The 16,210-nt window shown below is 39.3% G+C and overlaps 1 protein-coding gene across 10 annotated transcripts in view; it reads right to left on the reverse strand.

The window, feature by feature from the left end:
• Positions 1 to 16,210, reverse strand: part of EPB41L1 (erythrocyte membrane protein band 4.1 like 1) — a 694,213-nt gene that overhangs the window by 543,061 nt on the left and 134,942 nt on the right. The window lies entirely within an intron of this gene.

Here is a 16,210-nt window from a genome sequence, read left to right on the forward strand (position 1 = left end):
CTATGCAGTGTATTGTAAATAATCCAGGCAACCTTAATTACAGCCAATCTTACATTTGATTTTGGCATTGATGGCGATCAAGTGCAGCATATTCCGAAACTATCAGAAAACATCCTGCTTGCAGACTCAACAGATTAGCCTTAGAGAAGGATTTTGTGGCACCTCCAGTTGGTTGATGGATCATTCTACCAAGAAACCAGTGCAGATGCCATGGCACAGAGCTGGCCTGGAAATAGTAAGCAATCTGATGATATGAATACGACCTGCAATGTATATATGCTTGGTCAATGGTAAAACTCCATAAACCCATCTGACCGATGATGATAGGATACTGACAATTATAAAATATGATTTAATAAAATGAATTTCTCTTCATTAAATAATGAAAATTCAGAATGTTTTTAATGTTAAAAGGATAATACAAAAATGACAAGAAAACATCTGATGTTGGAAGTTTTAATGAAAATGTAATGTAAGCTGTGTGCAACATATGTGTTAGTATTCTACAAGAAATTATGCCCAGAAGGTCAGTTGCAAATCACATGCGATGTCTAGTATATTTATGAACACAACTATCTATTATTTGAGAGTTATTACAAATAAAAATAATGTAAATAGCACATTTCTGTTAATGGGATGGATTACATCTCATGTGACTTCTCTATACTGTGGCCATAAACTGTGAACGTCGATTCAGCCAAACTATATTTTTGAACAAGTGTCAGTTCTTTGATCAACCACAAAATCACAGATCCATTGTCCATCAATTTGAACTGGGCTAATGGCCTGTCTGTGTTTAATAAGGATAAAAGCCCTTCTTCTCAAATCAGATACAAAAACATCTAAATGTGATTTGCTTTGTCTCCAAAACCCCAAATCAACTGTCTTATTTTTATAAGCATTTCTGAAACCTCACCCTGGAAAAACATTGATTGATGCATTGTCCATCCGTAACTGAGACTTCAACTAAGCAGATGACTACACCGATCCTAACCTCTCACTTGGCAGAGCAATGGGGCATTGTGTAACTGTTCCTGTTCCATCAGGCCACAGCCATGATAGAATGCATTAATGATTTGGGCTTTTGTTAAATTAAAATTTCAAACAGATTCTATTACATGAACAATCCACTGAAAATGAAAAGCAAGTAAGATAATGTACGTCCAAAATCGATATTTTAAAAATGTGCATTCACAAAGGACCAGGGGGAAATACAATTTTACTTATTACCTTTGAACCCTGGGTTTGATTAAATAAATAGATTCAGATTTAGATTCCATGGTAAAACACAGATCATATACATATACAAATGATATATTAAAAAGTATGATTTATAAATAAATTCACATATATTAATAACTCTGGTCTCTATACAGTCACACAAATAAAAAGGATGTCTCTGGATACAGAATATTCTTTCAAATCCGAATATATTATTCTTAATATCATTACATGTCCATAAAGGAAATCATAAGGAAAATAATATTCCATGCCAATTTTAATTTCACATTGCTTAGGGGAGCGCTACCCCATAGCAAACACATTCCCTCATTGAAAAATAATTCAATGGGCCAATCAAATCAAGGAGGATGACCCTAGTGTGTGTGAGTAGGAGTAAGGAACCTATCACGGGCTCTGAGAAATCCATACTCTGTCAAATGATGCTGCATGGGTGGACAATTCTGGGTATTTGAACTCAAATACATAGGCAAAGAACAGAGCTTTGGGAAAGGAGAAATTAAAGAGAGCCATTCCAATTGGAGAAAATATAATTGGGCCTCTATCTGGAAGTAGCAGATGGAAAATTCTCCTTAAGAGGGCCTTTTCAGGATGGAACTGAATGCATTTCCCATGATAGAACCAGATTGCCTGAGAGGTATTTTGGGAGCAGATGGACAGACTGAAATACAATACACTGAATACAAACTAATTTCACTTATATAGCCACTACATGTAGTCGTGATCCCATGGTACTCACAATAGCCACCGCTCAGCGAATCAGTTCTAAACTACAACATGGCCTTAACATCGTAAAACAATTCATTGATAACAGCCATTTATAATGCTAGAGAGAAACTTGTGGAAATTAATAAACACCTTTATGAATTCAAAATATCTACTTTAGACAAAAAAAAACTTGTTAATTATATCAGATAATTCAAAGCTGAGATGATTTACCCCTATTTAGCAGAGAACTATTTCGAGAGCCATAACACAGAATGCTTCATAACATACAGTAACAGGCCATCTCCTTGTCGTAGAGGGGTCATGTTCACGGATACCTCTAGTAGTGACTCAGCATCTGAAGACACATTTATCAGGAGTGAGTATCAATTCATCAGAGGCACATGCCCTTTATTAGGGAGAGGAGAACAGAGGGCCATATTTTGGGACCCATACTTTCCAGACTTCCCAAACTGCAGAGGCTCGAAGTACTTCATACCAGGCAGGTACACATTGCGCCAATAAATCTAGAACTAGCAATGCTAATCTTTAACCTCTATGGGTGCGAGATCTTGCAGCCACACCACACTCAGTTTTAACTAATCCGGAGACCCGACGCTGTACGAGGGATTACATGTCTAATTGGTGGGATTAACCCATAAACATTTGCATTAAACGATTTAGGAGTGAACAGTACACGCAGTGGTGTGTACAAATAAGAAATAATTTGTGCAAAACAACTCCCTGATTTGAAAAAGGCACTTAAAGTGCTGAAACACGTGTCATCAGAGGGCCACTCCAAGAGGAGTAGTAATATTGGGTTCCAAATAAACACTGTTTTGCAATCAAGAACAATTTATTTCGCAATTTATTCGTGAGGACTCAATACAGTTTTAACAAAAGGCTTCTAATTTGTCCCAACTAACTGTACTGATTAATTTGAAGCAGAAATGGACATTATGTGTTTCTTTCAAAACATTTAATTGTTCTTTAAGTACACCAGACAATACACAATGAAAGATGACACCATCTACAGCCATAATCCACCTTCACACCTCTCGAGAATAAGGTGCCCAATGATATTATTGTATTCGAAAAAGGTGTAATCAGGTTCCTTATCATTGTCCAGAACAACAACAAACACACTTGACACCACCATTTCTCTGATACCGAAAGACTAGCGCTTAAGTCATTCAGCAAATCCCTAAACTAGTACTCAAGCATGATGACAAAGGAGGAGGAATTATAGTAATGCACACAAGCCAATATAAAAATGTCACTTGATTCACTTAATGTGAATGACAACTACACACTTCTTAAAAAGACATTACATTAGACATTCAAAACACTTTCTATTAACGTACAATTTATGGAAACTTGATTACGAAAAACATATTTGAATACTTTAACAACTTTTCTGACTGTGTCCCCACTTTTTACACAATTCCTAAAATATATAAAGATGAAATAAACCTTGCAGGTATTGTTTCTGAATGTGGCTCCCTCCTCAAAACTATTTGCACATTTGTGGACCATTTTTTAAAACCAATGAGCCAGTGTAGCACAAAATACCTGAGAGACACAACTTCTGTCATTGATATCTTTCAAGGTTTGCATTTTGATCCCAATACGGAATTATTAGGAACGATGGCCATCCAATCTCTCTATACTAGTATCATGCAGGAAGATGCCATAAAATGCATCGGGCAACACCTGACCCATTGCAACATCCAAGATAGGGTAGCCAAAGGGTTCATTGTTAATCTTATGACCATTGCCTTACAACATTTATTTTTCCAACTCAATAATCATGTGTTCTTGCAAGTTTGTAGAACAGCAATGGGAGCAGCATTTACTGCCAGCGTAGCCACTATTTATTTGGTGACTTACTTTTGAAAACCAACATGTCTTCTCTCTAAATAATCCCTATAACAGTAACATCAAACTGTGGAAATGTTACATTGATAACATCATTTTAATATGGCAAGGCATCAGTTGTAGGTTGATATAATTTTTTCAGTGGCTCAATAAATGTTACTGTGACATCCAGTTTACTATTTAACAGAGCAACCAACAAATCAACATTCTTGATCTAGTAATCAAGAATGACAAGGGCTACCTAACCTTTTCACGGTTCAGGAAGCTTAGTGATCGTAACACCATTCTTCATTTCTATGGCCTTTTCCTTCGGAGCTTGAAGGACAATTTGCTCTGTGGTCAATATTTTAAGACTAAGATTAAACTGGACCTCACTTGCCAATTTCAATTCCAATTCTGAAATCATAGATAATCGTTTGTTTGCCAAAGGATATCCCCAAAAAATGATCAATCACTCTAGAAAATGAGCACGATACACTCCCAAAGAAACACTTCTGGTACCTCGCACTTCTCCAAAAACACAGACTAGAATGACATTTCTTTTTACTCATTGTCCCAACACCCTGGACCTTAAATAAATTGTCAAAAGGTACTGGCTTCTTATCCAATTAAGCTTAGCAAATGAACAACTCCCTATGTTTGCATTAAAAGAGCTAAAAATCTCTGTGATTATTTAATACACTCACAACTTTCAAAGTACTTCCACATGGCTCCTGTTCAGTGTGTAAATTAACAAGATAAATTAATGAATTCACTTTTGGAGATACCAATTTGCAGATAAAGGAAATGACGAACTGTAAAACCAAGAAAGCTATTTGTTGTATTGAATGACCATGTAGCCTTTAATACATCAGCGAAACCATGCAATCAGTACACATTCGTATCTCTGAACATCGATTAGATGTCAACATTTTTCAGCCCTGTTGCTCCCACATTACCTTGAACTTCAACAAACACCAGATTGTCTCCTTTGGTAGATCATTGGCACAGTAACATTTTCCACCAACGTGTAATGCTTCTTGCTCAACCAGGAGGCCAGATGGATTCATAAGATGCAGCTACATACATCTGTGCTCAATTTAGGGTTTCTACCACCGATCTATACATAAGAACTCTTGTGAGCTTTTTCTTTATTTATACCAAGGGGACAGTGTTCCCCATATCTACACACCCTACATGTTTACATATTTCCAACTGTCTACTCAAATCTCCTTAACATCTATGAACTTGTATCTGAGTATTTTCCCTTTGTCTAGCCCACACCACTTTTCTTTAAAAATGTTTCAACTTGTTCTATTTGCTTCATACCAATGGAAGATCTTAATGACCACCCCTTTCCAATTTACTATGATGTGCATTGCAAGGACATCATGACGCCATCGCAGTGTAGTGACGTTATCATTGCTGCTGAGACATCATCTCATTCCCATGGAATGATGTCATCGCACGAGAATGTTTTATCATATTTACCCGCAATTTCTTGGTTGTAATTTTCCTTTCTGCATCCATCATACTGTCTTGATCCACAAACGTATTTAATGCACAGGTAAGCTTATCTGGAATATTTACTAAACATAGCTATGCCTCAGTATTTATTCTTTGCTAAACTAACAAGGGTTCCTCATACATGTCTTAGACAAGAGGATATGCACCTGAGACACAGTATTGCAACATTTTCTTACCCAGTAGAAATCCTACTGCCTCCCAAACAGGTACGCCGTTACATGCTATTACAGCTCTATTTTCTGAAATTAAACTAGATATACATTAATTCTATTCTAACAAAAAGATGCCAGTTTTATTGCACATTTGACTTAGCATTACCATACTTCTTTGAAGTATGTGTTGGATTCCAACCTTTTACAGTAAATGGATTATCATAACACTAATCAATGTACCCCTCCACAACTATCCAGTGGTGAGCCATTCAAATTTCTCACTCTCTCTGGTAGGCATTCAATACACAACTTTTCTATATTAGATAAGTCACTTATCACCCTTATCTGTATTTGTCCAACCATATAATACAGCTTCGGAAGAATTAATGGTTCTGATGAAGGTGATCAAATAAGTTCACATCGAAACAATCTTTTTCAAATTAAAATTTTGTATTTATTTGTATATAGACTACATTTGACTTTTGCAAAAAATCATCATAACATGCATTTAATACATGAAAAGAATAATGAGTTAAAATCTAATATACATTTATAATCCTGTAATTCTTTTCTCCAATTTTATAAAACCTAATTCTTTCAGAACCCTCAGTGTTTACAAAGCCATTACTGGCACCATTACTGGCAGAGAGTCTCTGCCAAAAATTCTCAGTGTCTAACCAACTTGTTTTATCTACAAATCACAAGAAGTGTTTCATTCTCAAACTCCAATTAGCATCATATGAAATCAAAACATGTTTCAGATTCTGAATTGAGGAGCTTCCACAGTGATCACAGTTTCCATCAATTACGTGATCTTTACTTTGAATACTCTTTAATTCTTCAGTTTGGTTTATATTGAGTCGAAATCGCAATAAGTCCATTCTTCACTTTGGGTTTGGAAATCTCCTCAAATAGCCGAGCAAATAGACTCTAGGTTTGTCAATTACTGGGAATTACCTAAACAAATGCGACTCGCTAATCCTGGCCCTGGTCTCAATCTAATCTCTAATAATTATTTCATGTTTTACTTTCAAAGGGTTCTCTAGCAATTTATACACTGTTGGATCACATTTTGCCAAAATGCCTAAGGCATCATTCCTTAAGGTAGATAGGGCCCCACTATTACACTCTTCCAAATGAACTCCCATATCCACATATAGTGAGTTCTGTTTGGGACCAAAATAGTTCTATAAAGTGACACATAAAGTGACACAACCCTCCAATCCAAGTGAGCTCCCATCGACTTTAGGCCCGATTTGTACCTTAAATGTGGAAAGGGCAAGGACATGTGGAGGCGTAGAACTTTTTTCCATATTCTGGCTTCCAAACTTGTCCAATTTACCCTACGTGAGTACGGTTGGACGTCCATTCCATAGAGCACACTCCGGATGACTTTTCCTTTATCAAACTTTATTAAAGGAAGCAAGGAGAACTTACAAGTAGAGTTTAGGATGTTTTTCCTTTGACTCTTTAGATGTACTAGTTTCTCCTTAACATCCCCTTCCACCATTCTCAATGATAGGCTCATTCTCACATGCATTCTTAAGTATATGACTTATTTTACCCTTGGGAGTGTATAGTTGCTTAATTTTCACTCATGGTTAGAGATCTTTAACAGGTGATTACTAAACAGCAAATGTGTGATTTCGTCGGGTTCACTAGTAGATCATTTGAGACTGCATAGTTGTCAAAAGCTGTGAGTAGGCGTTGGAGGCCTATGGCCGTATAGTCCAAAAGGACTATATCATCCACATAGCCCAACCAATTAATCACACAATCCCCCACTTTTGGGCTCGCTAATCTATTTGTCATTAAAATATTTCCTAGATCAGCTATATAGAGGTTAAAGAGGCAGGGTGCCAAATGCAGCCGTGCCTCACCCCACCCCACATTCAGGTGGAATGCAGGTTGATAAATGCCCAAGCCAGGTGTTTATGTTCAGGTGAATAATGATGGCTAGCAAACCTTCAGGGAGTCTTCATCTCTTACGTTTTGACCAGAGTTTACCGTTTCCATGTAATTTCATTGTCAGGCATTTCAAAGGCCCCCTCCCACAATTTCCCTCTCCTGCACCTATTTTTACCTATACCCAACCAACCCAACCACTTATCTACCCTTTCCCAAAACCCTCCCAAAAAATTTGATGAAATTGCAAACACGTTTAAACTGCAGGCTTTGAAATGCCTGACGATGAAAGAACGTTGTACCAGTTTACCTTTATTGACAGTATCGAATGCTTTAGGTAGATTGATCCAGGCGCTGTAAAGGGGAGGACTGTATTTTTGCCATGATTTTTCCTTGCCAGTATTTATTACTAGCCAATTCAGAATAGTTGAAAGGCCCTTACGGAACCCAATCTGGTGTTCTGATAAAATACCCCTTCTTTCCATCCCGGCTTCCAGTTCCTTCAGAATTATTCCAGAGAAGATTTTACTGTCAGCATCAAACAGGGCGATGGGATGGTAGTTCACAGGATCCGTCTGTAGGAACTATGACAGCACACTTCTAGGAGTCCGGACACTCACAAGTCTTCCCATTCAAAATAACTGACAGTATTTGGGCCCATGTTACCACATCTTTTTTAAAGATGCTATTAGTGAGTCCTTGATCTAGAGGCTCGCAAATATGAATTCCTCCACACCCTCTCTATCAATGAAGAGGGCCCATTCTACTTTTTTGAAAGCCCTATTCTCGCTGCGTTACGTTCTTTGAATTTTTTTCTCAAGTAGTAATTTTACGTCAAACCTGCATGTAAAAAAAACGCATTTGTGGACACTACATTTGTAAAAAATGACCCTACATATTATATCAATTTGATTGTCTATTGCCCATTTTTGTACATTTGAACTTTTGCAACTATATGCAACTACCATGCCTCTTCTAAAAGGAAGCGGGCTACTTGTCACCTTTTGAAGATTCATTATGATATTTTGCAACCTTGTTTCTTTTTGTTGTGTTATGATATATGGATTTCTATCATTGTAGTATATGTTTTAAAACTGTACTTGTGTTCTCAATGTAATTGTGTTCTCAACGTATTTGAACTCAACACTGCAACCCTGTAAAAGAATGCACTTAGTTATTAGTAAAAAGTACTTGATATTCATTATCAGCAGTTTAATATCAGACGACTACTGAATGTCCCAAGTAACACATTGTTATCAAATAATTGTGTGAACGATTCCTAACGGGAACAACTTTTTGTATGAAAGGAAGAATGGGCCAGGGGATATTGACCGGAGCCGGTTGATGTCCCTACATATTCTGGGCCTTTGAAAGACTAACCAAAAGTTAGTACAATAACACTAAAACATAAACCGCACAATAATTTCACCACAATAAAGCCTTTCCGCAGTAATTTGGGATGCCTGGAACCCTAAGACATCCAGAACTGAAATGTGAAATGTCATGCTTTTGTAATTGGTGTCTGCCATAGTCAATAAAGTAATTAAAATGTACTCCTTAATGAACACATTAAAATGGGGTGAACCTGATTCCCAGTGAACAGTGACAGCATTAGGCACTACTGTCCCAGCATTAAAAAAAAAAAAAAAGAAACAGAATTGCTGGACCCAAGCCTTCAAAATAATTAGGTCAACCCCACTAAAACATATTTGCATCTATGCCCAAGCTAGGAACCAATAGTTTGTCACAGCTCGTGTCAGACATTTTAGATTTCAAGGATAAGATAACCTTATGTCAGAGTAGATAAGTTTTCTCAAATGCCAATACTTGCCAATGGCGTTAGAGGAAACTAAGTATATAGTTTTGCTTCAACTTTATACTGAGAGTTGCATCACCTTTTCATTTTAGGGGAGGTGGGTTTCAGAAAGAATTTCTCGCACTGTACATTGATTGATATGTTTAAGAAAACAACTGCCGATTTGTGCCTGTAATGTGAGATATTAGAGGATCCAATTTTGTCTAGAATAGCAATTTACATTTGGCTTTATAGAGACTGTCCCTTAAGCTTTACATTCTGATTGATTACATTAGATTATTGGCTTTAGATGGAGTCACTTCTCAATCAGTTTGACCTCTCTTGCATCTCCATTTTGTGTGAACGCATGTATGGATCATAGGCAATTCTTCATCCAGGTTTCTGCCTTTCTGTGGAGGTGTAGCATTGTGTGGACTTTGTGTGGGTGGCCACACTCCAACTGCTCCCAATAAAGCAACTTGAAAAAACTGCCATAAATGCTTTGAAAAAGGTGCCAGGCAAGCCCCATGCCCTATTGGAGAGCACCATTAGGTGACCACCGTACCCAAGATGGGACCCTTGACTAGGATGAAGAAGACTGGTGGTCACTTATTGAGTCAGATGGAGATACCTCCCCACCTGGTCCTAAGAGAGGGAGGCAATTGGGCAAGAGGGACAAGGCTGAATGCAAGCTTAAGCAGTTACACTGGTCCACTTCGAAATGGTTCTCTTTCCCGGGTTGCTCTCCACAAACGTGCCCTTGTTGGTTAAAGGAAACACCACCCAAGGAACATGCTTGGTACATTAAAAACCTCTTCTCTGGAGGCAGCTGTGTTTACCCCCCATTACTTGCCCTCTTTCTGGATTCATACACAGCCTTCTCTGCATCTCCTTCATGCTGACAACTCTGTCATTGTTGCACAAACTGAGTCGTCACTTTTAATTGTTGAACACTTTTGTGTTCTTTTGTTCCAAGAGCTAAAGAGTAATGGAAGTAATGCGAATTGGCTCACAATTCAAGTATGTTTTGGTTTGAAAAAGCTGCCTTGAAAAGGCCTTAGATTTTCCTTAGCTTGACGCCCAATTTGCAGGCAATGGCATTTGGTTATAACAAGTTGACTGTGTACAAATTTCACTATCCCATGGCCACACATTTCTCAATGGATTTCAAAATAAATTGGAGAAGCGTTACTGCTTCTTGTCTATAAGACAAATGCAGTTTCTTAATAAAAATCCCTCTAGTACGAATGGGTGCGACATTTCTAGCGCACATGTCCTCAACCCCGTTCTCAATTTAAATGATTGAATATCACCTTGAATTGGCATTAAATGTGTTAGCTTCTCAATATCATTACAACCATTGCTTTTTGAGATGCGCACCTGGGGCAGGGACGAACGTATCCATACAAAGAACAGATTAAAGACTTCACAAGCTACCCTGGCTCAGCCATCTCAAGGGGAACGCAATCGTTTTGGTCTTACGAGGTTCAGGCACACCCCGAATGAGATTGTCCCAAGAGAAAAAATAACAGTAAAAACTGCATACTGTAACCTAATAGGGGGGAACAACCTGGGTGCCCTTTTAAAATCATGTTTGCATTTATTATCTGGATATTAAATCTTCTGCAGGCTTTGAGAGTTAAAATGACTGGATGTACCAATCAAATGAAATACACTTTTAAAAAAAGTTTTGTTTACAGATTCTTCCAAACTTGCCGGAATTCGAACCAGCGTTGCTCTGCATTGACTTGCTTCCAAGACAAACACATTGCCCCCGAGCTCCCTTTACTACTCTAGTTTTAATAGAAGGCAAACCATGGCTATGTGACATCATTGTAGGAAGTGTGATCACCCTGAGCTGGCTTTGGCTTCCTGTGTCAGCTTCGCCTCTGGTGCATAGCATGCCATCGCAATGGTGTATGTGTGGGCACGGTGGTGATTTACCTTAAATAACACGTATGAGAAAAGAACATTGAAGAAACTAGTGTTATGAATGCAAAACGTTCTTGCAGCGGAGTGCTTTTGTTTTCCTTGCCTTGCATAAAAAAAGAATGTTTATAAGAGCCATGATTGCTTTAATCAAAATAAAATGTATCGCAAAAATAACTCTAACTTGTGAAACAGCTACAGTCCAACGACCTGTTGAATTCACTGAAATGAAGACCCATCTAGGGCACAGGCCGTAGCTCGCAACCCAGCCAAGGTTATGTGGAAATTAGGGAGGGTCTGCACGCTGCAGAGAAAACGCCAGATAAAGATTACCATGATGCAAAAGGTATGCTCCAGAATTAATTAAAGCCCGGAAAAGTACAACCCTCCATTGTGAGCCAGATGTAGGGTAATTATAGGTTAAAGTATTCTAGGAAGAGCAAGTTCAAGCAAGTCCTTAGTGGTAGATAAATCTATAATATGTGAATCAATAGTAGGTAACATACTCATGAATGCAGAGTGAAATCATTCAAAACACGGCCCCCTCACACGTGACCCATAATTCAAGATCACTGTCCATTTATTAGTACATACACAGATAGGACACCTGCTGTGCCCCTCAGGCATATTTCCAGAGACAGGGCACCATACAAGATTAACTACAAAGCTGATCACTCTGGCTCGTGGCTTATGAGATGAGGGATGGCATTCTTCTCGAAGTAAACAAGCAGCTTGTGGACCACTCTTCCCCTACTCCCAGTTGGCCCCTGTTTTGATGACTGGTCAGTTGCTCAAGGTTGGTCAGTAAAATGCCAACCAATGAAAACCCCCAATGACAGGCCGCCCAGTGCATATTAAACTAATCAATCATTAACTCTAAAGGTGATGTCTTATTTCTGTTATCAATTTAGAGGTGGTCCCAGGAGGAGCCAGTAGATAAATGTTATCCAATCAGACGGTTAACCCCTATAGAAATGTCTATTTAGTTTATCCCTTAACCAATCCCGTCACCCTGTAGGTTTTGTACTTTGAATCATCATTATGATGTATTTTTGGTTTAAAATACGATCTTCTGCATTAAGAGCTCTGAGAGTCGCAAGATTCAATGCTGATCTGCTGTCGCTGCTTCATGTTGGATTTTTAACAAAGCAGGTTTGCCTTTCACTCTGACTATTTCCGTTATTGAGTGCAGGTTTTCTCAGGCCTCTCATTTCCAGCTTAAATTGGGGTTTTACGGGGCCATTTTAACATACCCAGTATCCCGGGAGGGTCATTTTGCACTGAAAGGATATTGCTTTTACGCTTCCATTTTGCGCTCCAGTTCATTTGTTTCCCCTTCCAAGGCCTAGGAGGGGCACACCAGAGTGTTTGCTTCTCTGCCGTGCTTTCCTCATCCATCTTGGAAGAGGAGCAGCAGGCTTTACGCCTGCCTGAGATTTTCATGCATTCGTAAAACCTGCATTCCTATGGAATCCACCTTGCCTTTGTGCCTGCAAAAGAGCAGGTGGATTGCATAGGAAGCCATTAATAGACGTCACCCACAGTGCGTGATTTGCAGGCAGCATTTATTTTTTGGCAAAACAGAGCGTTACACTGAAGAGTAAATTCCATTTTGCCCTGTTTTACTCTTCACTATTACACTCCACCTTGCAAATGTTTAAAATTGAATGCAGGGGACTCAACAGCACTTAAATGCGAACGTAGGCGTTCCCATGCGTGTAATTGCAGGCTCCTTACAATGACCCCCCCAGGATTACCAGCATGTCGTAATCCGCATATGTTTACGCCTTCCCATTTAATATTACCCACCTCCCTCACAATCTGATGGATGAAAGATTAAACTAGGAACACCCGATACATGGCTGACGCTAGCTCACCCAACCCAGTACTTCCTGTTAGAAGGTATTCACGTTTTCAAATTATCCATACCAATGATATTTTATTTCCCTTTTACCAGCTGCACATAGCATTTTATTACCTTTAAATAATAACCATCTCAATGTTATAAATTAGGCGCACACCTGGCAAAATTGAAGAGTGATAGCTGGAAAAATATGAATGAATCATAACCATTGGCATTGATCTTTACAGCCCTCTCTAGACCATTGTTTTTTAGCCTGGCATAACTTTACAGATGGTGATAAACCATAGGTCTTGGACCCAACCCAAATGAAGCAGTCAATCAAAATGTGCTATGTAACATCCCTTCTACACAAGACCACAAGCAACTTGAGACATGCTTCAGTCTCACCGGGCAGTACCAGTGATATGTAACCCGGGCCTCCAGGCAGAGCAAACTTGTGACCCATGTCTAGACATACCCTTGCTACTTGCATAGAGTTTAGCAAAACTGAAGAGTGATGGCCATAAGGTTTTAACTGAAGCATAACCACTGCCATTGCTATGAGTAACCCACCAGACAATCCTTTATTGTCCTGACATGCCAGGGAAAGGGGAAAGACTATAGGAAACAGGATTGGACCTATACCCCAAATGATGTCGTCCAGATTGAACGTTCAGTTTGTAGCCCTTCTGAACGAGACTACAACCCCCAGACTTCTATCAGCATCATCAGTGAGATGTCGCTTGTGTCTCTGGACACTGCAAACTTGAGACCCATTTCTGGGCATATCTGTCTTACTTGGGGGTGACCTGAACAGAACTAAAGAGTGATGCCTGGAAAGTTCTGAATAAATCACAACCACTGGTGCGGTCTGGGCAGCCCGCCAGTCCATCATTTTTCAGCCTGCAGTGCCATTACAGAAGAGGAAAGACCATATGTAAATAATGCCTGGAGCCGCCCTGAAGAGCCAGTTCAGCCCAAACTGCTCGGCCACATTCCTTCATCCGTTCTAGTTCAACCAGCCACTCAGAGGAACCAGACTGTCATGAAGTTGCCCCATTTAGGGTGTCATGTTCGTTCTGGTGGTGAATCCTTAGAGACTGACCACTACCCCTTCTAGCGCACTGCAGGCTCTTTCCAATGGGCTTGTATTATTGACTTGGGGCATCCAGGGCATACCATGGATGCCTAAGCCTGACAACACATCAAGCAGTGCATCAAACGGCACCTCCATCATGCAGGCATTAGCTGCCGCCATGAGGAAACATGCAGTCCATCATTACAGTAGATCCCTACGGACTCCCCCTGCTGCTAGTAAATGCTAAGGAGAGGCAGGGTCCTTAAGGATCCATGCCTCTTTGCCCACCACAAAATACTGATGTAGGCAAGGTCAGATTCCCTGCAGTGAGCGACGCAAAGCATGGAGCGAATGTCCTGCCTTACTTCCTGCTTCATACGTTGAAGCTGATCAAATATGGTGCAAATACATGAAAGCCTGCTGAAAGTTTGTTTCCACAGGTTTTCATGCATTTGTACCATGTTTGAACCTAATGAAAATAAAGGAGTCAATGTGATCTACCTTAGTGGCACTCTTGTGATTACTTCCAGAAGAATGAAGTTCTTTTGGCCATACTTGACATATGACTGGCTGTCTAAACCTGTTGGCCTTTCCGAGGTAATTGTCTGTAAATATATTGCCCCATTTAAAATGACCCATTTTAGTAGTGCTCATTTTTATCACTCACAGAATGATGAAAGGTTGACTGGGCTCATCTGGCATCTGGAGGACTGTACCCAGCCGTACTATTCATTAATGATATTTCACAACTGTATTCTATCCACTACAGTTGTATTCATGTTATAACCCTAAAAAAGACAGCAATCTGAGTCAGGTACACCTGTCATGTGGCTGGATCCGGCTTATCCCTACTGGCCTTTCAGAGGTAGTAGCATTCCTGAACTCTCTCTACTGTAGCATTGACTGTGTCAATGGAACTCATTTTCTCATATTGAGACGGATGAAAGATGAAGCTATGCACTCTTCGTGAGTGTTTGAGTTGGATTCCTATACAATTGGCGCTTTACACAATTTTTACTTGCTTCCTATGTTTTAGATGATGACAGATATAGTCCACTCGTTTTAGCTTGATACCATTTTGAAATGTCTTTATCACCGTGGGTGCGAAACGTGTTTCGACCATTGCAAGGTCTTTATCAAGGCTACTGTCATTATTACGTATACATTTGTTTGTGCAGGTATTAGTCATCATATCCAAACACAACTGTGCAAAGTGAAAAGTCACAAGTGATTGAGTGAGTAGTGAGTGTAGTGACATATGGGATGTGTTCACAAGGGCAAGGACTTATATCATGACATCATTAGAACATCATAATTAGTATTCCATTACAAATATGCAGCAATTCATTTACAAGTTTATTGTTATCAGTATATGTATTACATTCAAATTGAAAAACCTGTCATATACAGCAGGAGAGATATGTATGCATAAGGGAAAGAGAAAAGGAAAATGTTGTTAGATGGTCCACTTAGTGTGTTTGAAATTACCAATGAGTCAAGTTTTTGGTTGTCGGTAATGTTGTGAGCTCCCCTAGAATATGGTATCTCTTCTGTATTGGGTTTTGAAATCAGTTAGCCAATGGTGATTGATATCACTGAATTAGTGCATCTAAGAAAATGAAAAGGTAGATTGAGGCACAGTTTGCTCCAAATAGGAATTGTATCATTCAAGCCTTTGTATTATAGCAATTGACACGTGGGGATCTGGCTGGTATATAGGAGACCCAAGTGTGATGCCAAAGTATTTCACAATTAACAAGTAATACTTGCCGCCTGGTTGTTAACGTGTATATATTAAGACTGAACACTTGGTCCACGGGTGGGTAGCGCAGTGAAACAATGCACATTACTTCTACATATCAAGGGCAGCGCAGTGAAATAAAGCACTTTTTTTTTTACAAATGCAGATAGTGCAGTGAAGTTAATAGCACAGTTCATGGGGTTGGAAGCGCGGGAAGCGCAGAGCAGAGGAGAAAGCTGAATATGAAACAGAAGAATTCTAAGGAGAGGCTCTTTTCAAGAATAAAGAGGTTTTTTTGAGAAAACAACTAGCAACTATTTTAAATTTTAGATTCCCCACGCTGAAGTAGAGACTGCCTAAAGACATAACCTTGCTTCCCCACGCTGAAGTAGGTACTGCCTAAAGACATAACCAGCAAGTTAGGTCTGGGGTGTATTAG

Source organism: Ambystoma mexicanum, chromosome 3p (genome assembly GCF_040938575.1).
Source record: "Ambystoma mexicanum isolate Mex_15411 chromosome 3p, UKY_AmexF1_1, whole genome shotgun sequence".
Taxonomy (NCBI): domain Eukaryota; kingdom Metazoa; phylum Chordata; class Amphibia; order Caudata; family Ambystomatidae; genus Ambystoma; species Ambystoma mexicanum.